Source organism: Canis lupus, chromosome 21, assembly GCF_003254725.2.
Source record: "Canis lupus dingo isolate Sandy chromosome 21, ASM325472v2, whole genome shotgun sequence".
Classification (NCBI taxonomy): Eukaryota; Metazoa; Chordata; class Mammalia; order Carnivora; family Canidae; genus Canis; species Canis lupus.
In genome coordinates, this window is record NC_064263.1 from 39,725,904 (window position 1) to 39,752,860 (window position 26,957).

General features: G+C 34.2%; 1 protein-coding gene and 1 long non-coding RNA gene across 19 annotated transcripts in view; one reads left to right on the forward strand and one right to left on the reverse strand.

Moving 5' to 3' along the window:
- The window catches only part of SOX6 (SRY-box transcription factor 6), a 665,863-nt gene that overhangs the window by 472,899 nt on the left and 166,007 nt on the right, over nt 1-26,957 (reverse strand). For 15 of the 18 annotated variants that reach the window (XM_049099117.1, XM_035703772.2, XM_035703769.2 and 12 more), the window contains one exon: nt 12,601-12,672. The gene's annotated coding sequence lies outside the window, so the exon portion shown is untranslated. Of the gene's footprint in view, nt 1-9,977; nt 10,025-12,600; nt 12,673-26,957 lie in introns of all 18 variants that reach the window. The other 3 variants (XM_049099118.1, XM_049099119.1, XM_049099122.1) reach the window with 1 other exon arrangement.
- LOC112667685 (uncharacterized) overlaps nt 1-26,957 on the forward strand; it is a 103,154-nt gene that overhangs the window by 11,787 nt on the left and 64,410 nt on the right. The window lies entirely within an intron of this gene.

Sequence of the window (26,957 nt, forward strand, 5' to 3'; positions counted from 1 at the left end):
TGAGATGGCAAGGGATTTGAGCATTGACAAGAAATAAGTAGCATGACCATTTCCCCCTTTTTCAATAATTCAGTACTGTGAGAATGACAGGAGCAGGGAAAGCAATAGGAGTCTTTTTCTTTCCTTCATACTCTTCACCACATATAATCTGACCAGGCCTATAGAGTCTACATTGACAAAGTCTCTTCTTTCTCTTCCCCAAATACCTGCCTTTTATCTCCTGCCTGAACTATTACAGTAGCCCTAACATCTATCTCTCTAGTTCAAGTCTTTCTTCGCTCTAATCAACTCTACCAACTGCTGGCTGAAATACTTTTTTCAAAAGCATAGCTCTTGCCATACGATCAGACTATTTGGCTGTGATGGCCCCCTAAAATCTACCAAACACCTTAATTTAGCTTTATAGGCCACAATGATATGATTACACTAAATTTTCTAGCTTAAGGACGCTTGGGTGGCTCAGTGGTTGAGGACCTGCCTTTGGCTCAGGTCATGATCCCGGGGTCCTGGGATCGAGTTCCACATCAGCCTTCCCAGAGGGAGCCAACTTCTCCCTCTGTGTATGTTTCTGCCTCTCTCTGTGTGTCTCTCATGAATAAATTTTTAAAATCTTAAAAAATTTTTCTAGCTTATACATACCCTACACCTCAGTCAGACTGGACTTCTCATTGTTCCCTATCTCATACTTCCTTGCTTCCATTTGTCTATCTCATACCCATCCTTGTGATATCCCAGGATGAAGGATGTACCCCGCTTCATCCTCTATTCCACTGACAAAATTCTACTCAAGTTTCAAAGATATTCAGAGTCTACTTCCTAGAGTCTTTCTTCTTAAAGGGATATGTCTTTAATTCTTCTGAACCGCCCCCCAGAGTACTATGTTCTTACTTTATCAAGGCACTTAATAATTGATATTCGCTAATCCCTCCTTTGAGCCATGCACTGAGTTAGACACTAGGTACAAAAAAAGGAACAATAATTTAATAATTATGTCTATATTCTAAGGTTCTTGATAACAGAAGTTTTGTGCCCTGTATTTATTTCCGATGTAGCATTTAATATTCTACTTTGAATACAGTCAGTACTCAGGATATTTTTGTGGAGTTGAATTAATTTCCAATAGATACTAAGTATCTCATATCACAGAAATCTGTTTTTCATACCCTCCTGGAAGTTTATATAAGACAATTTAAGTTGACATCAATATTTAAAAACATACCTATTCTATATATCTGGGACATATATACTTCCTGTTTGACCTAACCACATCTATGCACCCTTAAAATGTATGTTTTCAAGGCTACCCATAGCATTGCTGAAAGTCTAAATACAATGACAGCTTTCAGCACTATGAGATTGGGCAAACCTTGAATTTACTCTCAACATGCTTACATTACCTCCCTCCCTGGGAAATAGAATGGAAAGACACAGGAAGGCTATTTTAAAAGAACCAGAGATAGGAGGAAATGAAAATACTCAATAACATTATTCAAAAACCAATATTAAAACAAAAAATTTCAGGCAGTCCGGGTGGCTCAGTGGTTTAGTGCCGCCTTAAGCCCAGGGTGCGATCCTGGAGACCCGGGATCGAGTCCCACATTGGGCTCCCTGCATAGAGCCTGCTTCTTCCTCTGCCTGTGTCTCTGCCTCTCTCTCTCTCATAAATAAATAAATAAATATCTTTTAAAAAATAAATAAAACAAAAAATTTCTTGATAGTGATACTTATTAATAACAAGGAAAAATTCAAGCAGCAAAAATGAGGCAAACAGAAGGAGCGCACTGCTCAATGATCAAACCAAACCCCAGCACCTGGCACCTGCCAGGATAAGAGCTCCTTGAGTGAGCCCAGCTCCTCCCATAGGCTCTCTCTAAATAGTGACACACCTCTCCTCCAGGAAAAACCTCAGCAAGGCATATAATAGTCACTCTGCCTATTACTGAAAAATCAATTTAGCAGCACAAGGATCTAAATTAAGGGACAATCTCAGAGAAGGAAAGAGAAATGCATTCTCTTTGTGTAGGAGGAGCTGAAACCCAAAAATCTAGAACATGAAATTTATGTTTCTGAAGAGAACTATTAGCATAAATGGTTGCAATATTCCAACAGTATGAGATAAAAAAAGCCAGTTCAGGCCTTTTCCATGGAATTCAGGCTCAGAGTAAGACATAAGAATTCTCAGACTACAATGTAAACAGGCTTGAGATACTCTACAAGAGCTGAATCTATGAAAATTTTATCAGATAAGTTAATAATCAAGAATATTCTAGGGGTGCCTGGGTGGCTCAGTCAGCTAAATGTCTATTGATCTTGGCTCAGGTCTTGATCTCAGGGTCATGAGTTAAAGCCCCACATTGGGCTCCATGCTGGGTGTGGGGGAAAAAAGAACACTGTAAATAAAGTGAACCCTTGCTGGTGTTCTAGAGTGGGAAGAGATGTGTTTTGAAGTCAAATAGACTGTGTTTGAATACCAGCTGTGCCTTTTTCTTCCTTGAGTTCCTTCCTTCTTCTTTCCTTTATTTTTTGTTCAGTTGCTCATTTATTCAACAAATATCTATTGGGAAATTACTGTGTCAGGCACTGTGATAGAAACTAGTATACAAGTTTGAACAAAATGATCATGATCTCAGCTGCAACAGAACTTTAAATCCATTGAAGAAAAAAGACATTCAATAAACATATAAATAGATGATACTTATTAACCATTTTAAGTCCTATGAAGGCAAAAAGAAATCAGAATTTATAGAAGATAAGTGGGGACTTAGGAAAGGGAGGAAACTATCTTTTAGGATTATTGGAAGGATTAAAAATAACAACGTAAAAGTGCCTTGCACAATGCCTAAAACATACAGGAGCTCAACACAGGCAATAGCTGCTTTTCATCAACTTCTCTCTGCCAACTAAAGACCACTTGCTCCCTCCCATTCCTCTTTTGCCACAGACAGTGGGAAGTATTAGAGTGCTGGCCTAGCTGGAAATGTTGTGGGAGAGTGGCAGCCTGTTCCCTCTTAAACACTTCAGATTGCTGCATAGTTTGTTGTTCTATCAGTTTTCTATAGGATTAGAACCTTAAACAATCCACAACTTTGTTTCAGACATATCTGGGCTTCACTTCCTGCTTAGTATCCTTGAAATCATTTATAAATTTTACCCCACTGGTTGCATGAGATAATTAACCTCAGTCAAATGAATTCTCAGGACACAACCAACATCAAAAACCAAGATGAATTCATTCTATATGGAAGACTTGCTAGAAAAACACAATTGACTGCCTTCTAGGTTGTAAGTATATGGCTGAATAGAATATTTCATCGTAGGATGTCTTTCTGAGACTTAAAAACTATCCTTTTTGACCATGATTAATCCTCTATCTTGTTTTTAGAGAGCAAACATTCAACAAGCCTTAAAATTTGACAAATCCCAATTCAAGTTTAGTAGCTTACTAAAGCTGAATTATCACTTCTTTCCCATTATCTCAACTTTATCATATCACAACAGTAAAACTCCAACAGTTCTTCAGTCTCTTTGTACAAAATGAGCAAGAGTACCCTTAGTTCATGTAAGAAACCTAATAGGGATTCTTCAGTCCTGAAGCAAAAGGGTGACCCTGCATACAATTTAATGGACATATGTTCGGTACTGTCTTAAAATTTTGAAGCAGTACACAGGCTAATTGAAAACAAACTATCTTGGGGCACCTGGGTGACTCAGTAATTGAGTGTCTGCCTTCGGCTCAGGTCATGATCCCGGGGTCCTGGGACTGAATCCCCCATTGGGCTCCCTGCAAGAGCCTGCTTCTCCCTCTGCCTATGTCTCTGCCTCTCTCTGTCTCTCATGAATAAATAAATATTTTTTTTAAAAAAGAAAAGAAAACAAACTATCTCTAAATGAAAAGACAAAAGGGAGGAAGGGAAGGAGGAGGGAAAAGAGGAGGAAGGGTGAAAGGGAGGAAGGAAAGGGAATGTTCATTACATTAAAATTCACTTTACAGAAATGTAATTTCAAAAAACTTCCTCACCTCCAAAACTAAAAACACCATATAACATATTTGAAACCTAATTCAAATGATTCTTTGTTCTAGAAGATACAAGGACGTTTCTTGGTAATATTTACAATGAGAGTTTCTAAAGATCTCCCCTATAAAATATTAGGGTATAATATATGTGATTATTTTCATTTATATCTATATTAATCTTTCCCCCAAATAAAGCAAAATTATCATTACTGGTTTTTCTACCAGTGGGGTACCCATTTCCCAAAATTCCTACAGCTGTTCTTAAAAGTCACTGAATTCAAATCAATAAAATTAAACAGATGGGAGGGGGAACTAAAGAACTCTTTTAAGTTACTACTATCATCCAAATAGGTATTTCCACATCTTAAATAATAATCCTCAAACACATTTTATAATTACAAAAATCACCTATTTCAATAACCTTGTTTCACTAATTTCTCTTGCTTTTGTCTCCTCTGTTCAATTACTGCGTGAAACTAGAGGGACAGGTATTTCTTCCATTTATTCAACCCTATCTTCTCAAAAAGCTTGTCGGTGCTCAAAGTTTTCTTAAATTCTTTTTTTTTTTTAAGATTTTATTTATTTATTCATGAGAGATACAGAGAGAGAGAGGCAGAGACACAGGCAGAGGGAGAAGCAGGCTCCATGCAGGGAACCCAACCTGGGACTGGATCCCGGGTCCCCAGGATCCCACCCTGGACTGAAGGCGGCGCTAAACCACTGAGCCACCAGGGCTGCCCAAGTTTTCTTAAATTCAACTCTCTTATTTACACCCACATTTTTCATGCCTTACTTTCTCAGCCTTCCCCCAGATACTGCCTTTCAATTCCTATCTGCTCCCTGACTTCAAGTCCAGGGAAAAACTCCCTGTAATTAGTCACAAAATCAACAGTGCCTTCTACAAATGGCCACTATCAGAAAGCCCAAAATGTTTCCAAACCTTAAACCTGTCAACTATTCATTAAGTGTGTACTTACTGCTATAGTAAATATCAAATTATGCATGATCAATCACACCTCAAAAATAACCCATTCTAGTTGGTGATGCTGTATGTATGCAATCATGGGAGAAAAATTATATTCATAGAAGGAATCATATCTGTATATAATATAAATATATGTATATCTTCTGCACTTTGTTAAGTGAAACTCAGAACACTAGTGGTAATAACTAAAATCAAGCCATAGGCTTCTTATCAGGCTGCCATTGCTTTAAGGAAAAAAAGAACCTGTATTTCACTGAATGTAGGCAGCTAGAGGGGTGCAGACTTAGATTTCATTAATGTTATTGCTTAATTATCTATTATGCCTGAGTCAAAAAGGGAAAAATTATAATTAACTGTCAAATATACCTTTCTGTTGTGCTTGTATGTCCCAAAGGTATAAAAGAACCCAAAGGTGAAATAAAAATAGAAAATCTGCTTTTATTAATAAATTCATTCACTTAAGTTTATATGAAACTGTATGAGCTGAAAAGAAAAAGAGCTAACTCCAGTACAGTTTGTATCCAAAGAAAACCCCACCCACATAAACTCTCTAGTAACATACCAAGTTCTAAGCCCTTAGGTTAGAGACCATCTTTTCTTCTCTTGTAAGCACTGTGCCAAGCTCTTAGTGCTAAGCAAATAATAATAAAAAGTATTACATCATATGAACAAACTTTTTTTGACTGATTAAACACTAAGGATCTGTCCCTTTTGCCAGTCATCTCTGGAGAGTGATGCTTTAAAAATTTATCTTTTTACACTATAATTGCCAGGGCACCTGGGTGGCTCAGTTGATTAAGCATCTGCCTTCAGCTGAGGCCATGATCCTGGAGTCCTGGGATCAAGCCCCACATTGCATCAGGCTCCCTGCTTAGCAGGAAGTCTGTTTCTCCCTCTGCCCTCCATCCCTGCTTCTTCTCTATCCTTCTTTCTCTCTCTCTCTCCCTCTCTCAAATAAACAAATAAAATCTTTAAAAAATCAAAATGTCTATACATTATAACTGCCTGGCACCTTTGAAAAACTCCAACAAGATATATGTAGGTTTTATATATATATATATATATATATATATATATATATATAATCATATACATGAGGTGGAGGGGATGGAGGGTGAGAAAGGAATAGAAAGGAAGGGAAAGAGATAGAATGCAGAAAACATTTTTATTTTTACTAGCAATATTTAATTCACATTTTTATGTTTGGAGCTGAAAAAAATTTGGTGAAATGATAAGCATTTATATCCATACTCCAAGATGCTTTGGTCTTGGAGCAACCATGACTGAAATACATGAAATATGTACTTCAGATAAAACTATATGCTTAGAATGATGTGTAGAGACAAGCATACAACAAAATGAACTAGATTTTGTTGATTATTCAATCTTTATAAACTGAATAGCTACTAAACTATTTCTATCTAAATGCTTGAGTAAATTAATGACTTTACTGTTAACTGAAGTATAAACATTATATTACATATATTATATATATGTTCTATATTACATATATTATAATTACAGATCATTATATGATAAATAACAGTTAACTGTGTGTGACTTACTGCATTTATTGACACTCTCTCACGTCCTCAGATTTGAGACCATCACCCAGTTCAAATTATGGCTTTATTTCTCCTTTTCTATAACATTTAATTCCTTTAAGTATTAATGAAAGTTATATAAGAATACTGGAAGATGATTAAGCCTATCTCTTTGGTTAAAAACAAGTTCAGAGAACAGCTTCTTGGGGAAATATTCAAATTTATTAGCTGCTCTTAGCAAACTGCCCTCAAGCCCCACATTGTTTCCAATCTCAAGTTAAGAAGAATTTTTCTCCAACGGGCACTGAATCACTTTAATGTTGACTCCTGTGCTGCTCTACTCCACCTTCAAATGTAGCCAGTAAATTCAGCTTTACTACAGTACTATAAAAATGTGAAAGAACCATAATAGCATCTAAAAAAGAGCTGTTGGCGCTATATTAGTTTAGAGAAAATCCTAAACTGAATACTAATGCAAAATTTAATGATAGTTTGCCTAGTTGCCAAAAGAGTTACAGTAATTATTTTGCCATAATGTGTAAGTTATCTTGAAGGCATCTGAGAATATTACCCTATGAGATTCAGAATAAGTCCCCAAAGCATCATTGTTCTCATGGGGCTTTTTTTCCAATATAAATAAAGCATCAACATACTATCTTCACTGTCATGCTGTCCTCTGATTAGAGGATTGCCTTATGAGTGAAGAAACATTATAAAGAGATCATTCTGTGTCCTTGGTAAGTCAGTTTATTTGATGGATAGCCAACATGGATCTACCTCACATCAAATTCCACTTGACAGTGAATATCATGATTGCAAGATTCCGGTAAAATATTTAAAGAGAATCAATAGTTTTCTTTCCTTTTTCTTTTATAACCACAACCAAATTTTTAGAGTTGAAAAGTAAACCGAGATCAAATTTAGACATGTTGTTTGAAATTAGCAAAGATGAAACACTTCACTGCCAGACAAAAGCCCTGATTTTAAGAGTAGATTTTGCCTTCCCTGAAATGCCTAGCTCAGGCAGTGTATTTTTATGCCTGCAGATATTGGCATGTTTCACATTCGAGATTATGACACACCAACTTATTTTGAAATTTTTTAAATCTTCCACTGCGCATGTTTCAAGTGCTTCATGACTATCACTGATAATTGAGCAATTAACTTGGAATTACCAAATGTGCTGTGATGGCACAATATGTAGTAAGCAACATGAAAGAATAAAGAACAGAAGAACTTAGCACAGTGAATAAAAGTAATAAAGGGTAAAATAGGTCATCTTCCTAATAATAATACTGGGTAAGTTTTAATAGTCCCAGGTCTTAGTGGTTTAATGGTGCCAGTAAAATGGTTTAATGAAACAAGTGCAGAGTACTACAAACTTTTTAGAGCAATTTGTTCTGGTTCTACTAAAAGGAAGCTTCTTTCTAACTGGTCTTGTGTAATATTCAGGGATTGGTCCAAAAAGTAAGTGTAGGGAGTTTCATTAGACAACAAGCACAGAACAATTAGGTTAAAAATCCTGACAGGCAAATTCTTAAGAAATACAAGCTTGCAAAAAATAGATGTAAGATCTCCCTTTTTGTAAGAGAGACAAAACAAAACATTCTAGGGCTAAAGATGACCTAGAGAAGTCACCAGCTATTGTGAACATATTTGCAAATCAAAAATTAAGATACATGGCCTGACATCAAGAAGGAAGGATGAAATCCAACTATATTAGAAAAAACAGAATGCCTCTTTACTGTTCATCCCAACAAAGTCTCTAATATTGGGCTATGCTAGCTAAAACCATAGTGTGACTCAGAAGAGTAGCTTTTTAGTGCTTAAATATAGCCAGGGAAGCAAATTCCATAAACCTAAATCCTACCTTATTTCGGCGGCAGGCCATCTTAAAGGTTTGAAAGAAAAACCAACAATTTAGAAAAGTCAAAGAGGGAAAAGAGATTCAAACTACAGCAAATAAAGGACACTATTAAAAACATTTTTTTCTCAAAATTCCATCAATATTGCTCCAAAACACCACTAGGAGATTAAAATAGGCCAGACTGTCCTTTCAGGTATAAATAAATTAGAAATAGAAAGTGAAGAGAGCAGAAAGAACAAGTATCTAAGGGCACTAGTATATAAAACTTAAAAGCTTAAAATGTAATGGATATACACTTTCAGATTAGCAAACTGCTTTCAATTAAAGTAGATTTCTGGCCACAGTTCACAAATGTACAGTAGCTGTGTGTATTAATGTAGATACTTCAAATGTCAGTATATCTCTAATTAACATGAGCACACAACTGTAAAACTGAGAAGGCACAATTTTAAATTCCTTACATTCCCAGCATTAATGCTTTCATGGGGCAGCTCCCGTTGTCATGGAAAATGGCATTCAAGCCCTATTTGTGGATTTTCACAGCTCATCTTTTTTATTTACCTGCTCTATGTCAAGATTAGCTTGGAATAATATTTTTTAAAGATAATACACTTAGACCTACTTGTCCTGAAAATCACAAGCATTCTCACTGAGGGAGCTATGGTCTGGGTTATGCTCAGTTTGAAATACATTTCTTTTCATTTTAAAATACCACAAAGACATGAATTTGTGATTTTTTTGTTTCCTGAAAATCTACACAATTCAAAAAATTTCAGCTGAAACACGACGGATGGCAGTTTTAGAACAGGGGGACAGGAAGATGTCAGGAGCAAATGTTCCAGGAACATGAGGAAATGAATTGGTAGAAGGTGCTCTACAATCTCCTCCCTGACTTATTCCACCTCAAGTTTTTTTAAAAAAAAGATTTTATTTATTTATTCATGAGACACACACACACACACACACACACACACACACACACACGGAGGGGGGCGCGGGGCAGAGACACAGGCAGAGGGAGAAACAGGCTCCATGCAGGGAGTCTGACGTGGGACTTGATCCCAGAACTCCAGGATCACGCCCTGAGCTGAAGGCAGATGCTCAACTGCTAAGCCACCCAGCAATCCCTCCACCTCAACTTATCAAAAATATTTGTACAGCCACCAGAGACTGAGACACTGATCAAAGGCAACAAAAGAAAGAGAGCTAAAATTCTGTGACAGAATAGGTCGGTTTTAAAGAAAGAGCACTGGATTTATATCATGAATTCCTGTATTGGAGTCCTCCTACTCAAAAAAAAATAGGCATAATTCCTATTGTCCTAACAGTGTTTACAAAACTCAGCCAATTTCATATCTGTAAAAGCAAGTGTTACACCAAATTAAGATCCTATTATTATTATTGCCTCAAACATGGGGCTAAGCAATAATCACTTCTTGTGCCAGAGAATAAAATACGTTCGTATCTTTTCAGGGAAAAGACTGCCATTCAAGACCATGAACAGGGACAGAATGTTATAAAAGTAAATTCATTATCAAATTATGTAAAAGGCCTGGGCAAACCTACCTTTGTTTTGTTTTGTTTTGTTTTGTTGTAACCAATCATTTATTACCCTGGTAAAATTAAATGGTCAGAGTTATACAATTATTTCTAGAGATAAAAAATTAAATGCGAGATATAACATGCAAAACAAGGTCTTCTTATACAATGCCTACTTTTGAAAGAGACAAGGGTAGTTTAATTTTTTAAAGAGAAAAAAAATAGAATAAGATGCTTTCAGCTTCTGAGAAGGTAATTATTTTCCTTCACAGTGTTTTCCTTTCCTGACATAGGTAGTTGATGTGAGTAGGTTAGATTCCAGTCAGTTCTCACACACCCTTGGTGTGGCCCATTCATTATGGATGTGCAAAACAATATCCCACCTTCCTTATCTCGCAGACTGGCTTCTGCACACCTTACTAAGAAACCTTCCCATGGCCGTGAGGTATAACTTTCTGCCTTAGATCATGTAGCAAATAAGCAGTTCCAGTATGGAAATTAAAGTTCCTAAAAGAAGCCATTGTCACTGATCCCATTTGCTTGTTCTTAGGCCAGACAAGATAAATAATTCCATTGCCTTAGCTGCCTCATCATTCAGTGTAACTGGTGGACAGTTTCTGCAATAGTTGAAAGGAATGGGAACTCAAGCATTCTGAATGCCATGTTATTTTTATCTTAGTCATAGTATCCTGCTACATTCCTTTAATAAAAAGGTTCTACAGTTAGAAGATGGCACCTAACAAAGCTTAAGACTACTGAACTTGGAAACAACAAAGTCCAAGCCCTAAACACGGAAATTCTCAAGACTGAAAAACAATTACTTCGGGCCTATGTGATTAGCATGACTTCTTGCCTAAGTGATCAGAAAAAAACTGACTAAAAGATTGTTTAAGTTGAACTCCAGAAACAACCATATGGAAACTATAGCCACAGTATCCCTTCTTCTAATTTTAGTCTCTCTCTTTGTTAAATTGCTAGAAAAATTTCAGCTAATTGGATCACCTTCATTCAAAGCTAGTCAATGTATGTCTGGTGGAGGGGGAACTAAGGGGAGCAAAGAAATCAGAAAAGAGAGCATTTGGGTAATGACAAATGTAAACTATATTTTAGTATTTTAATAAAGGCCATCTTGGTTGAACTGCCAGTGATTATCTTGTATTTGTCATTTAAAATTGTAGTCATCCTAAAAACTTACTAAAAGAAATGACTGAATAATATGAAAGAAGAGAGAAAGGAGGTAAAAGAAAGGACAAAGCAACTGAGATAAGATTTGAATAACTCAAAATTGTTTCCTTTCACTCAGATTTCTAATAGGATAAGCTCAACTCCTTGGAATTATTCTTTTTCATAAGAGCCCTTCAAAGATACTTTACATTTCTTTCTCCATCTTCTTCGCCTGCTAATCCTCACTATGATACCTTGCACAAATTAAAAGCTTACATTTAATCCAAAGGAGCCATACAGTTTAATATTTTGTGTTTTACATAAGAATTAAGTCTTCAAATAAAATATGAATTGATAATTCCATACAAATAATATATTCTTTCATAAAGCATTAGATTTATACAAAATGTATTAAACTATATTTAAACATTCACATCTTTTTTAAGTTCATTCAAAATGCCTGTCCCAATCAATGCTACTACTAAAAGAAAGATAAAGCTCATTTTTTTTATAAAGCTCATTTTAAATAAATTTTCACTGTGCTCTGCTTAAATATTGAATTACTTAAACTCGAATTTATAATGTTTGGTTTTTTTAAATATTTTCCTGGAAGTCTATCCTCTAAAACTCCATTCTAAGAGTACACTAACAGAGGACAAGTTTCCTATGTCTTTGTTGTTATCAAATGTATATGACCTCCTTAGATTCCAACAATATACACATTTAAATATATTTTAAACTCAAGTTACTTAAATATGGTCTTATATGCTTACATTTTAGTGCCTGCCCCATACTCTACACTACTTCTATATTAATAAATATGTATCACTTTAAAGTATTGTAATTAATCATTCAAGTTCATTCCATTTTTTTTCTTGAAATTTACCTCTTTTCTGAGGAAAAAAAATATCTTTGTTCTCCTAAATATCATTTAAAATTTAATACTGTTTTGGGGATGGTGAAGAAAGCAGAAATATCCCCATTTGGTTACACATTATACATTCACTAACTAAGCCTTTGGCTCCTTAGTACATAATCTCCTCATGTACTGATAGCTCTTTGAATTCTGTATCATCTCACATCTTTCCTATATGTACAGGCACATAGTACTTTTCAAGTCCAGACAACCAGAAGTCTGTAAGAAGTTACCAGGGTAAATTATTCATGTGTATATAGACTAGCCTCTTTAAGGTAATTCATTCCTATAACTGAGCCCCATCTTCAAAAAGTAAGATATTTATTCTTCCAGCTTATTGTAACGGGCCCCACCATTGTGTTATTTCACTGGAAATCACAATAAACTGAGGCTTTTTTACCAGCTGGTTCTTTTTCTATAGTCCTCTTAAGAAAACACTTCCAAAAACTTAATAACACTTAAAGTAACAGAAAAAAATTATAAAAATTCCAAGAAAGGAATTAAGATCTTGTTTACAAGCTGTAGCTATTTCATTATGTGATAAGAAATAATAAACAAACCAATACTTACAAACACGGACAAAAAATCAGCCCCAGCACCCAGAAATCACTGGTAAATTGCCTTTGAATTCATGAAAGTGACCTGAAAGTTTAGACAGAAAATGAAATTTAAAAATATAAGTAAATTGATTTATATGCTTTATTAAAGGAGTATATACATTCTGTCTACAAATTACACTACTTTTATTCAGGTAGTTGTCCCCATCTACTCCAACAACTTTTTCCAAGATGATAATACCAAAGAGAAAATTATTCCATTGTTCTACCTCCAGGAATACATCTCTGTCCATTCTGGTTTTAATAAAAAAGTCAGTAGAAAAGTTGTTGCTGAAAGTATCAATAAGTAAAAATAAAAAGGAAAAAAACATTTTTGAGGGAACAGAAGCTTACAAGTTACATTTGAAAAACATGTTTAATTTATGCCTGCAAGTTAAAATGAATGTATTTCACAGAAAATATCTTGGATGTGTCCAACAGGAATATCTTATAGGTAGAATAAAAATGAAAAGATGTACTTTTTTTTCTATTGAAGGTGTGGAACCCACTTAGACACTTAGGGTATATGCAGTGCATTCTGTGTAAGGCACAATTCAATCCAAAATTCTTTTGCTTGCACACACTTTAGTTCTGGCTGAAGAGGTAACAGATGCAACTCAAACACACAGAGCTAGCCTTGTAAAAAGTTTTAACTAGCACAATGAGTCACTTTATGCCTCTAAATATCTATGGTTTCCTCTCTCCAGAACCCCCATGCATTAGAAGGTAGTTTGGTAGTTTATTTTTATTGTTTGGTCTAAATACAGCACATGTTTAGTTCCGTGAAAACAAAGAAACTTTGTTGCAAAGGCCATATTCTTTCCAAAATGTGAGAATGGCTATGAGTAGTGTTCAACTTAAAATAATAATGGAGCTTGAGTTCCTAATTTAGGTCAGAGACTTTCCTAGACTTAGAGATTGCTTTGATTCAATCCACATTTTTAAAATATAGCTGGTAAACATCTAGGTTAGTTAACTAGCCTGATTAGTTAGCTAACTAGATTTAAATAAAATTCATTCTGGAAAAAAATGAATCTTGATCAACATCATTTGTAGGAGACACTATTTCCAATGTTCTATTTTTAGCACAAATGGCTATAATGAATTAAGCATCTGAAATTGAGATATGAAATAAATACTTAACTCAGCCCTTACCCAGTTCCTATCATATGCTTTTGCCTAAGTGACCCAGATAATTTATTCTATTTTCCAGTCAGGATTGATAGATAATAAAGCCCTGGGCATTTGGACAGCTTTAAGTATTGATGGTTAATACACCTATTAGGTTTCTTCACTAGACTTCCTTTTTTTTTTAAGAATGGTGCCTCAGGCCTTCTTCACTCCAGTTTCACTAGTTGCCAATAATTGTATGATGCTTACTTCCAAGGATGCAAGAAATACAGAATGTCTGGCCAGGGAAGGTAGCACTGAATTTATTTTTGGCATAACACTCGTTTCTTTCTCACAGTTTTCTGATCTTTTCAGATCCAGAACAATTTTATCGGGGACACTACATAACACTATGTGGACACACTATGTGTACTATTCAAAGACAGCAAATACTTGTTCTAATATAAACTATGCTTACTTTTTATCCTGCTCTGAGTTGTAACTTATAATTTGAAGTTATCCACAAATAAATCTGTATCAATATGCTGTATATCCAAAAGCATAAACTCTGGAAGAATCCAATACTTACATACTATTAAAAAAATTCACACCTTGTCTTTCTGGCAACTATTCCTTTAAAGGCATGAATTGGAATTATGCAAAATACACAATACATCCCATTCCTTCATTTGTGTTTAAATGATGGGGGATAAAATAAAACGCATCCAAAAAATGTTCTGGCTGACATATATGTCATTTTTCAATCATCAGCTCCTTTGGAGTTAAGATCGCTAATTCTGGAAATAGTTTAAATTTGGAAAAAATCAGATTCTAGACATTTAGGGCAAATAATATTTTAATATACATCAACATGAAGTCAGTAAATCTCATTTGTCATATCAATGCAGTCTTACTACGTATGTTAAAAGCAAGTCTGAATCACATCATCAACTGCTTTACACCACTGGTGAATTTTGGAGCAAACAATTTAAAAACCATAGCTTCTAAAATCACACAGTTCATTGTTATAAAAAAGAAGACTTTAATGCATACTTCATCCTGCAGACAATTTGTGAATAAACAAGCAATATTTTATGATGGGCAAAGAGTTAAGAATTAACTCACAAGAATTAACACACAGTTTGAAGTAAGCTACCTCTTTAAGAACTAGAAAAGTTCAGGCCATTTCCAAAATAAAAGTGACCACTTTGGTCTTGAGGGCAGCACAAAACTAAAAAGATAGAGATGGAAATGCCGGAGCAAATTACCATCTGTTCTGGAAAATCACAATCTGTTTAGGAAAATGAATCCTCAGAACACCCAATCACCATGGATTGTCCCCTTCCTCTATTCATTCATTCATTCATTCAGCTATTGACAACCATGGGTGAGAGACTGTTCCAGACAGTATGAACATGAAAATTTTTAAAAATAAGTAAAATAATTATGTTGTAAAGCTAAAACTAATACAGTGTTATATATAAATTATATATCAATTAGCAGATAGGCAGATAATTTTTTTTTAAAAGTCATGGCCTTTCCCCTCAAGGATTCTTAAAATTATCAATAATCCAAACTGAGCCACAGACTATTACATCTGACCATGGTGGTGACATGGTCCATATTCTCTGGTTGTCAGATCCTTTGTATATCCTTAATTTATTAAATAAAAAGTACATTGTTACAAGCACTTAAATATATATTTTTTAAAAGAATACAAAGAGGAAATGAACTAATGAAGAAATACAAATGTGTAATAACAAAAATATGTATATCATCAAAAAATACAAATAAAACATATTCACCTAAAATACTGGCAAAATAGTTTATAAACTGGACAAAAACTAGTATTAGTGAGGGTGTGAGGAAAAAAACACTTTCATATACCATTGATGAGATTATAAACTGGGTACAACTTTTCTGAAGGGTAATTTGACAGTAAATGTTAAAATTTTTAATGTCATCCTTTTTCCCCCTTTTTAAAATTTAAATTCAATTTACCAACATATAGCATAAACACCCAGTGCTCATTCCGTCAAGTGCCCGCCTTAGTGCCCATCATCCAGTCACCCAATCCCCCCACTCTCCCCCCCCTTTCCCCAAACCTTTGTTTGTTTCCCAGTTAGAAGTCTCTCATGGTTTGTCTTTCTTTAATTTTTCCCCACTCAGTTTCCCTCCTTTCCCTTATAGTCCCTTTCACTACTTCTTATATTCTACCTATAAAATTTCTAATGTCAATATCCTTTGACTTTGCAATGCTACTTCTAAAAATTATCCTAAAGAACTAATCACAAACTATTAAAAATATATATACATATTATATGTATATTCATTACAGCATTTTTATAACAGCCAAAAATTGGAAATAACCTACTAAGTGGATAAGTAAATTATGATATATACATATAACACTGCTCTATAACCATTAAAACTTAAGATATAAATGTATATTTATTCAAATAAAAGAGATGGCCAAAATGTATTCTTAAAAACTACATGTATAATAACCAATTTATAGAAAATCAAATATGTGTATATGCACACGCATGTACATGAAGTTTCACAAAATAAAGTAAAATTTAGCAAAAATGTTAACATTTAGTGAGATATAAGCTTATTTTTACTTTCTTATTCCTATAAGTTGGTGTTACTTAGATTTTTTTACACTTAACATGTCTAATTGGTCCCCCGAACAATAAAGTTATTTCTAAAATTTGGTATATTACTTATGTATTCAAGAGTAGTCACCCAAATCCAGACTAACTTGCTATTAATCTGGCAGCCACCCCAAATACTAATAATACTAGTTACAAAAAGAAAAATCTCTGAATTACAAGGCAACTTCAAACAAGTCTCTTGACATCAAGTCAAGAAGCCATAAACATTTTCATAAAAGCATGTCCGACTGTACCAAAAATAGGTAATAGATCAAAAGTAAACAGCAAATAAATACACTGCCACCTCCCTGTATAATTACATTTTAAAAGCTTTCAAACTAGATTTTTAAAATCTTGCTTAAAGCTGTCTCTAAGCCACTCCCATTTCTTTTCTTATCCCCACCTTTTTATTATTATTATTATTATTATTATTATTATTATTATTTGATTTAACAAGAAGTTTAAAGCATCAAATGGGTGGTTGGATTAAATGACCTTCCAACCCCAAAAATCAATGATTCTAAGGTATTTTTTTTATGAATTGAAATGCTTCCAAAAATACCTGTAACAAAATTTTGTTCACTTTTACATTAAATTATAGCTATTGCATGTTCAAAACTCAAGTCTAAGATTAAAATCTTTTTTGCTTTACAGAATCTTTGATTTAATAATGTCATACAGAAGGAGCCACTAAGTTAAAACAACTCCCTTTAAAGCACTTATTTTCTCAACTGACTTGAAAAAAATCAATGCCTGGTCTTCTATACATCAAAATAAAAATTAGGGAGGGGTCGCCTGGGTGGCTCAGTCAGTTAAGCATCTGCCTTCAGCTTAGGTCATGATCTCGGAGTCCTGGGATCAAGCCACACATTGGGCTCTCTGCTCAGCAGGGAGTCTGCTTCTCCCTCCCCTGCCCCTGTGCTCTCTCTCAATTAAATGAATAAATAAAATCTTTTTTAATATATTTAAAAATAAATAAGGGGCAGCCCGGGTGGCTCAGTGGTTTAGTGCCTGCCTTCATCCCAGGGTGTGACCCTGGAGACCCCGGATCAAGTCCCACGTAGGGCTCCCTGCATGGAGCCTGCTTCTCCCTCCGCCTGTGCCTCTGCCTCTCTGTCTCTTCTCTGTCTATTCTCATGAATAAATAATAAAATCTTAAAAAAATAAAAAAATAAAAATAAATAGGTAAAAATTCAGGAGGCATTAAAAAATATCCTATAGGCCAACTCAAATAAGTTTTCTTGGAGATTTTATTTTGTATTACAACTACTATTCTCCCCCAAGCTGCATCAGTTATTAAAAATGTAAAACCTTCTTCACTATTATCACTTTTACTATGTATAGATAGCATTTGTAGGTTAAAGGTATGTTTCTTGAACTCCATAATTCTTACATTTCCTTTCCTTCTTAATAAGTATACTAAATTATGTAGAATTTGAATCACTGTAAGAGTGAAATATGAAATTCATCTTTCAAAGGAACTGATAGTGACCAATTTTTTTTAACGTAAATGCTAATAAAGAACATCACAATAGTGAATGGAAAATGAGGGTTTAGTTATTGACATTTATATCTTCTAATGCTAAGGTGAGAGTATTTCTGAAGTGTCAAGGAAGATAGTTTAAGATGCTACCTATTTCAACGCCCTTCCTTCCTGGAACAAGACTTCATTTCCTCAAAGAAACATTAATTTCTCCTTTTCTTAAAGATCTCCAAAGATAGTTATTATTGAAGGCTACTTCTAATAGCCTGTTCATGTATTCTATGCTGCTCAGCCTACATCTTCAATATAATTTCAGTATTGAGAGCTGCAATTTAGAAGCAACCTTGACAAGCATTCAGAGGAGAATGGCTAAGAAATCTTACAGGAACCATGTTACATTAGAATGGTTGCATGTTCTAAAGATGGTTCATTGCAATGAACTTCAGAGACCATCTATACATACCAGTGGTTCTCAAACTCTTTGATCCAAGACACCTTTACATTTTTAAAAACTATTGAAAATCCCAAAGTGATACTATGGTCATAGCTATCAATATTTATTATATTAGAAACTAAATCTAAGGAAAAAAATAGTTATTCATTTAAAATAAAATAAATTATTAAATCATAATCATTTGATGATGAGCCTATTAATTACATAGTAACTTAAATAACACACTTTTAAAATATAAGCATATTAGCCAAAATAAAAAAAATAAGATTGGCATTGTTTTGTATTTATGCAAGTATCTTAAATGCCTCGTTTAATAAAAACAGCTGGATTCTCATAAGTGCGCCTGCATTCAGTCTATTGTGATATGTTGATTTGGTAGAAGTATGTGGAAAATATCTATCTTCACATAGATAGGAAATTGGAAAGAAGAAGAGTTATTTCAATCGCCTTTCCAGATAATTGTAACTATTCTTTTTTGACATCAAAATATGACAAGTAATAGTTTCTGAAAGGTTAATTGTAATATAATATCTAAAAACAGTATCAGTGAGCTTTTTATATTCTATTACTTTTAAAACCCACTGATCTTTATTAAATGCATCTTTTACCCCTGAATGATTTTGTAGCACCATGCACTGATTCAACTGGGATATACCAGTTCACTGAGTTGTTCAGAACTTCAAAACATTAATATTTTTCATTATTCAATTTTTTTAAAAATCACATTTGCTAATATCCTCAACAATTTTATCAGGAACGTTTTTAAATATTGGGAAGTCATCAACCTCATGATGGTGGATACAAGTTTTCCAAACTACTAATTTTCACTTAAAAGCTCAAATTTTATTATTGAGAGCAATGTCAGTTGCTTTTCTTAAAAATGGCTGACTGGTTCACTTTGCCATTTTTGAGACTATGTCTGCCAAGCAGCCATGTGAATAGCCACTGTGTCTTTTTTTATTATTATTGGAGTTCAATTTGCCAACATATAGCATAACACCCAGCGTTCATCCCGCCAAGTGCCCCCCTCAGTGCCGGTCACCCAATCACCCCAACCCCCCGCCCACCTCCCTTTCCACTACCCCTTGGTTCATTTCCCAGAGTTAAGTGTCTCTCATGTTTTGCCACCCTCACTGATATTTTCACTCATTTTCTCTCCTTTCCCCTTTATTCCCTTTCACTATTTTTTATATTCTTTTGGCCATTCTTTCAAGTAAAACTGAGGTTCTTCGAAAAAAAGTGGTAAGTGGTAAGTTCAGCTTGCAACTCAATCACACTTGTGACTTTTCTCAAGAAATGTATACTTCCCATTTCATCACAAAGTGTTAGAAACTATGCTCAATGGTCAAGAATTAATAAAATGGATAATTTTTCCTGAATCACCTACAACATTCGTAAGCAAAACTGGCTTTTTCATGTGTGAATTGTCGTAATTTTTTTTTTTAATTCAGGGCTGCCTGGGTGGTTCAGTTGGTTAAGCATTCAAGAGAAATTCAAGAGAAATTAACTCTTGATTTCAGCTCAGGTCATGACCTTAGAGTTGTGAAACTGAATCCTGCATTGGGCTCTACTCTCAGCAGGGAGTCTGCTTGAGATTTTCTCTCCCTCTCTTTTTGCCCCTACCCTGCTGATGCTCGCTCAAACTCTTTCTCTAAAATAAATAAATTAGTATTTTTTAAAATAAAGTAAAATAAAAAATAAAATAAATTCAATGACTACTAATATAATTTTGTACCATTGTCTTGATTTGTACTAAGTAACCAGCAATCTTGCCTCAAATTGCTTTGCATCCTCAATGTAAATATCAACACAGTGAAAAAGGCAATAACACCTTAGTAGCATGATAAAAATCATCTTAACTTTTCAGACCTTTTGAAAGGGTCTCAGGGGTTCCCATGTGTCCATGGGCCACATTTTGATAACAGCTTATTACTCCAGTACTCTACTTTGAAGCTAAGGAAACTATATAGTTTAAAATTTTCAAGCCAACAAAGAGTTAGTATTAGCACAGGGAGTATAATATGGTAAATGCTGATTGTAAGTTAATTTATCTTTCTTCTTACCAAAAGAAAGAACAATACTCATGGGTAAGAATTACAATGTGGTGGATTTTAGCTCCAGACAAAATTTTAAAAGCAACGGTGTTGGGAAAACTGGAAAACAACATACAGAATAATGAAACTGGAACACTTTCTTATACCATATACAAAAATAAATTCAAAATGGATGAAAGACCTAAATATAAAACAGGAAACCATCAAAATCCTAGGGAAGAACACAGGTAGCAACCTGTTTGGCATCGGCCATGGCAACTTCTTATAGACACATCTCTGGAGGCAAGGGAAACAAAAGCAAAAATGAACTACTGGAACTTCATTAAGACAAAAAACTTCTGCACTGTGAAGGAACAATCAAAACTAAAAGGCAACCTTCAGAATGAGAGAAGAAAATTGCAACTGACATACCTGACTGGGTGTTATGCTATATGTTGGCATATAGAACTCCAATAAAAAATATATACAAAAAAAGGGTTAGTATCCAAAATCTATAAAGAACTTATCAAACTCAACACCCTAAAAACAAATAATCCCATTAAGAAATGGGCAGAAGACATGAATAGACATTTTTCCAAAGAATACATCCAGATGGCTAACAGACATATGAAAAGATGCTCAGCATCACTTATCTACAGGGAGATACGAATCAAAACCACAATGAGATATCATCTCACACCTGTTAGAATGGCTAAAATTAACAACTCAGGAAACAACAGGTGTTGGTGAGCATGCAGAGAAAGGGGAACTCTCTTATATTGTTAGTGGGAATGCAGACTGGTGCAGTCACTCTGGAAAACAATATGGAAGATCCTCAAAAAGTTGAAAATAGAACCACCCTATGACCCAGCAATTACATTACTGGGTATTTATCCAAAGGGTACAAAAAATACTGATTCAAAGGGCCATATGCATGCTGATATCCATAGCAGCATTATCAACAGTGGCCAAGCTATGGAAAGAACCCAAATGTCTATCAACCGATGAAAAAATATATATATGTGGAATATTACTCAGCCATCAAAATGAATGAAATATTGCTATTTGCAATGATGTGGATGGAACTAGAGTATACAAGTGAAATAAGTCAGTCAGGGAAAGACAAATACCATATGATTTCACTCACATATGGAATTTAAGAAATAAAACAGATGAACATAGGTGGGAAAAAAAGAGAGGCAAACTATAATATAGGCTCTTAATTAGAGAACAAAGTGAGAATTGTTGGAGGGAGGTGGGCAGGGGGATGGATTGAATAGATGATGATATTAAGGAAGGCACGTGATGAGCACCTGGTGTTAATGTAAGTGATGAATCACTAAATTCTACACCCAAAAATAATATTATACTATATGTGAACTAGAATTTAAATTTTAAAATTAAACAAAAAAAAATGAAAAAAGGAAAGCAATGGAATAAGTTGCCTTACAAAATAGAGATCTGTTGCTGGAGCTGTCCAAGTAAAAGCTGGGTCACTCTTGCTGGGGTTATTGGAATATAAAGAATTCCCACAATGAGTTGAAAGTTATACCAAAACTTAGCTAATTATAATCACCTAGAAAGCTTTTGCTTAAAAAGTATGAATTTCTGGGACCTACCCCAGGCCTGGAGTTTCCACTTTATAAAGGCTCCATGGATGATTGTTAAAGCCAGCCATGCTGCAGATGGTGTTCAAGAACTACTATGCTAGTTCCCCTCTAAATGTCCCTACCACTTTAAGATTTTACAATTTTATATTTTATCCACATCCACTGGGAAGTATATGCTTATACTTTAATGGAACATTTCCTAAGTCTACTTTAACACATGGGAGATAGTCAGATTAAGGTATTTCTGGGTCAGAAGAGGAGAAATTAATATCACATTCTCTAGGCCCATCAGTTTACCTCTACCAACATGTGCAGCAAAATAGTAAAGCAGAGGTAAAATTGCCTAAGTTTGACACATTTTCACAACTGCCAACACTTTACTGCTCTACTAAAATAACAGTTCAAGATCTATCCGTGAACAAGGAGAGTCAGTATAAAAATTGTGTCTACATGAAAAATGAATAAGATTATTTAGAAGAGAGCATGTCATATACTTTATAAAAGCAGCTTATTGCTATGAACCATGACAAAAATACAGACCACAAACTTCCAAAACCTATTTACAGAATCACCATGCAACTTAATCCCCAAAACTCTTGTATTTTGAGGTCTTGTCTGTAAAAAAAAAATTGTAAACACAGCATAAGGCAGCAAGATCACTTGACCAGAATCAAATGAAAAATTAGCAGTGGGCCAAAAAGACATTCGGAATAGATTTTATACCTTTCACTCAGTAAGTAAGTTTGTTCTCTTTCATGTCTTCTTTCACATCATGTCTTCTTTCACATCCTATGCTTTTCTTAGCAAAATATCCTTCTTGGAAATAACATCTATTACTGTGTTTTTTAATATATCTTTTTTTCTTGCAGTCTAATTTCAGACATAATGGTATCAGTTTTTTTAGATAATAAATTTATTTTTTAATGGTGTTCAATTTGCCAACATACAGAATAACACTGGTATCAGTTTAATAACAGAAGTCAGAGAAAGTTTTGTGCAAGTGGGACTGGAGAAAAAAGTGATTATCAAACCATAATTCTCTGATTCCCTATATCATAATCACCTGGGATACTTATTATAATTAATTTTTTTAAAAAGACTGTTGGGCCCCACCTGAATCTATTGATTCTGCAATTCTGAGAGTATGGCCTAGGAATCTATTTTAAAGCATAGCCCCCAGGTAATTCTTATGCACACTAAAATTCAATAACTGTTGGGCTAAAGGGCAACTGTGTTAAATGTGGGTAACCTCACAAAAACTTCTGTTCGTAAACAAAAATCTTGTAACTCCATAAAATTTCTTTATCTTATGGAAAATATTCTCAATGATTTTGGAATTCCTGTTTTTAAAAAATAAAATATTTTCTTAAACGTAAGGGAAATTAGAAGCTAAACAAGGGAATTTAACTTAAAAACTAAGTCTTAGTTATTTCAGTATGTTGTATTTTTTTTTTTAATTTGAGAATGATACCAGCAATTCTCCAGCAATTCAATTAACATTTCTGAGAGCCCACAGGATGCATAACATGAATTGGGACCTCTAGGGATAGAGAACAATAAAGCACAATTCCAGATCTCCAGCAACTGACAATTTGGACTCATTGTAAGATAAATATTATAGTTAGAATAGTCTCAACATTTGCAGTGCATTATCATACCCAGAAAAAGGAAAGGATTCCATCCCTGCTGTGTTTTCTCTCCAGAGTCCTGCTCACAAAATAAAGTGTCAGGACATTTTGAAAGCATCATTTAACAAAAGCTTGCAGAAAGTACTAATTTTTAAGCCCATATATTTTTTTAAATCAGCCTACTATTTTCTATAGAGTAAACTAATAGATAAAGGAGGAAGAACTGTTCTTTACACTTCTTCTAGGTAGTTAAATCAAGATAAATTTAAAGATGTCTAAAGAGGGTCCAGTTTGATAGTCATATTAAGACACTCTTCTTGTTACCATTCTCAGTACCACTCCCTCTTAACCACAAATAATGACTTCAGTAATGGAGTTCTGTAATTTAAAGTATCAAGCAAATAACACTAAGTTACTTAGATGAGTTGACACCGCCTGTTGTGCAAATATGTACTTAGGATAAGATTATAAAAATAACAGCTGCATTATCAACTGGATTCAGACCCGAACAATTTATGTGAATGCAGAGTCAACATGGTCTGAACTTGCTACATAGCATGTATACAGCACTTTATATTTTTTAAGCATTTAACAATTTGTGATAGAAATTGAAAGGTGGAAAGATGCTAAAAGAAGAGAAAAATAAAGATCTAGTGACTATGGCTAATTATCTAATAGTCCTGATTCCTAGAATAAATCATAGTTATTCATCATTTACTAAATGTTTGCTCTGCACCACACACTATGTTAAGCACTAAAAAAACAAAAACAAAAAAACAAAAAAAAAGTGAATAGAGTTGGTAACTTTAAGAAATTCAAAGCCTAGTAAAGGAGACAAATAATTAGTTTTGTGTGAAATTTGGTTAGGTGAAGAAAACAGATTATAAAACTATATAATCTCCTTTTCTGAAATAAAGAATACATAGAGGAGGGGCACCTGCCTGGCTTAGTCTATACAACATGAAACCTTTGATCTCAGTGTTGTGAGTTCAAGCCCCACATTTGGTGTAGAGATTACTTAAAAATAAAATCTTTTAAAAAATCCTTTAAATATATATACATATATATATATGTATATATATATAAAGAAAGAATATGCATAGGAAAATAGAGATACTATTTATCTCCCAAAGTTTCAGTAAGGAATAGAGATATGAACATGCCAGATGGAAATGTCTTCTATAAATTTATTTCTCTCTCTGCTTTTTCCTTGAAATATGCCCAAGTCACAACTCACACCGATAACCGAGTAGCTACCATAACCACTTATGTTTTAAAGAAGAATGTCTCAAAGATACAGGACCCAAAAGCTGTGTCCTTGGCAATGCTTCCCCACCACCAAACTCAGTAACTACACACTGCATACGCACAGGGAGCTTAGTCACACACAATGGATTAGTCCTTCTCAGATCTCATTAAGTCATTTGCTCACTCTCAAAAACATAGAAACAAATGAAGAGAATCACGTAGAAAGACCCTTATCCTTTTACTGTATATTCCTCACAACAACTTAAAGTTTTTACTGTAAAGTCCAGACATGATCCCACCTGGAAGCTATCAGAAATTACCTCTCTTCCTAAATTAAAACTATCGGGGATACCAGAATGAGATGCACCCAAGTTTATAGACAAAGAAATGGACACATAACTCACTTAGGACCACATGACAAATTGGTGACAGAGCTTTCATTTTCAGTCAGTTTCCAATCAGTGGGCTTTGTTCATTCTATGAGGAATATAAATGTCTCCTGTTACTTCATCTGTGAAGTAGAGTGGGATACTTAACATTCACTTCTCTCATAATATGCCAGTTTTGATATTTTGCTCTCTTCCATTTAATGCATTTGATAAAAGGCATTTTGAAAAATGGAAATGGGGTAAATAACTGGATTTTTAATACATTTTTCCAGTGCCAGCACTTTCCCATCCCCCCACTTTCAATTAATTGCCATTTCTCTACCTTCTTGTCCTAGAATTTTCCTAATTTCCTTTTCTTTTCCTGAGATCCATGATGAAACTGATGGAACTCTGTGTGTGTGCGTGTGCATGTGTGTGTATGCATGTGTGTACATAGGGAAAACACCCTGGTAGACACATAATTCTCATTTTTCTACATTAGTGCTCTCATGCTAGCACTGGAACAAAAACCACTGCCTTTCTTAATGTGTAGAGATGGAAAACATTCACAGAACTCTCCAAAAATCAAATCCCAGCCCTAACTTTGATCCCCATCAACCTTGTTTCTGCAAGAATTCACAATAAAAAAAAAAAATACCAGGCATTATAAACCAAATTCTATAGGCCAACCATTGTTCAGTTGATATTTATTTTCTCGTTAAATCCTCATAATTACTTTGTGGTGGGATTTACTATCATTTTATAAATGAAAAACTGAAACTCAATGGGATTAGATATTCAAAATGGATTAGATATTCACAATGGTAGTAATTTGACAGGGTTGGCACTCAAATTCACAATCTCTGGTTTCAAAGCTATGCACTGTCCTAAGTTTCATTTAAACAGCATTCCTTTACATTTCTGAACCTAGGCCTTTTAAAACCTATTGGTCCTGATGCTATAAGAACTTCTTTTAAGAGATTCTAAATCACACCACTTCTGTACTCTGATCCTACTCCTGTGCTTCAACCACTGGAGTTCTCTGGGATAGGCACTATGCCAAGCTCACATATTAGCCTATAATTCAAAGCCTCCTGGCATCTTCTACCTCAGAGCAGCTCCCCAGAACAATTTTACTGGACAGAAGAGTCTTTCTACCAAAAAAAATGAAATTTTTCATCATTTATATTATATACATCATATGAAAACTTACAAAATTTAAAGAGAAATAATCTAAGGCCAAGGATGTTATTTTATGCATCAAGTAAATAATTTATATTAGAAGTGATTTCAAATATTAAATATAGAAGTTTAATCTCTTTCCAAGAATAAAATAATCTAAACAAATTTTAGGTTTAAAGGGCTTAATGTAAAAATAAAATAAAATAAAAGGCTTAATGTAAATATTACACAAGTACATAAATTAAAACTGTTTTGTTGCCAGGAGTAACAAGCAGATCAATGAACAGAAAATCTAGAAATAAATGACAGTTTATTAAAGAGTAAATTATATAAGTGATACTTCAAGTTAATGGAGCAATAACAAACTATTCAATAAATCATAACCTATTCAATATAGAGAGATAGACATTTGGGAAAAAATGTATTAAGTCCTTACCAATTTATACTAAAATAAATTCCAGATAAATTCCTTGAATGTAAAAACTAAAAACATAAATAATCTTTTAAAAAATCTAAGCTACTACAAAAAAAATCTAAGCTGCTTACATAATTATAAAG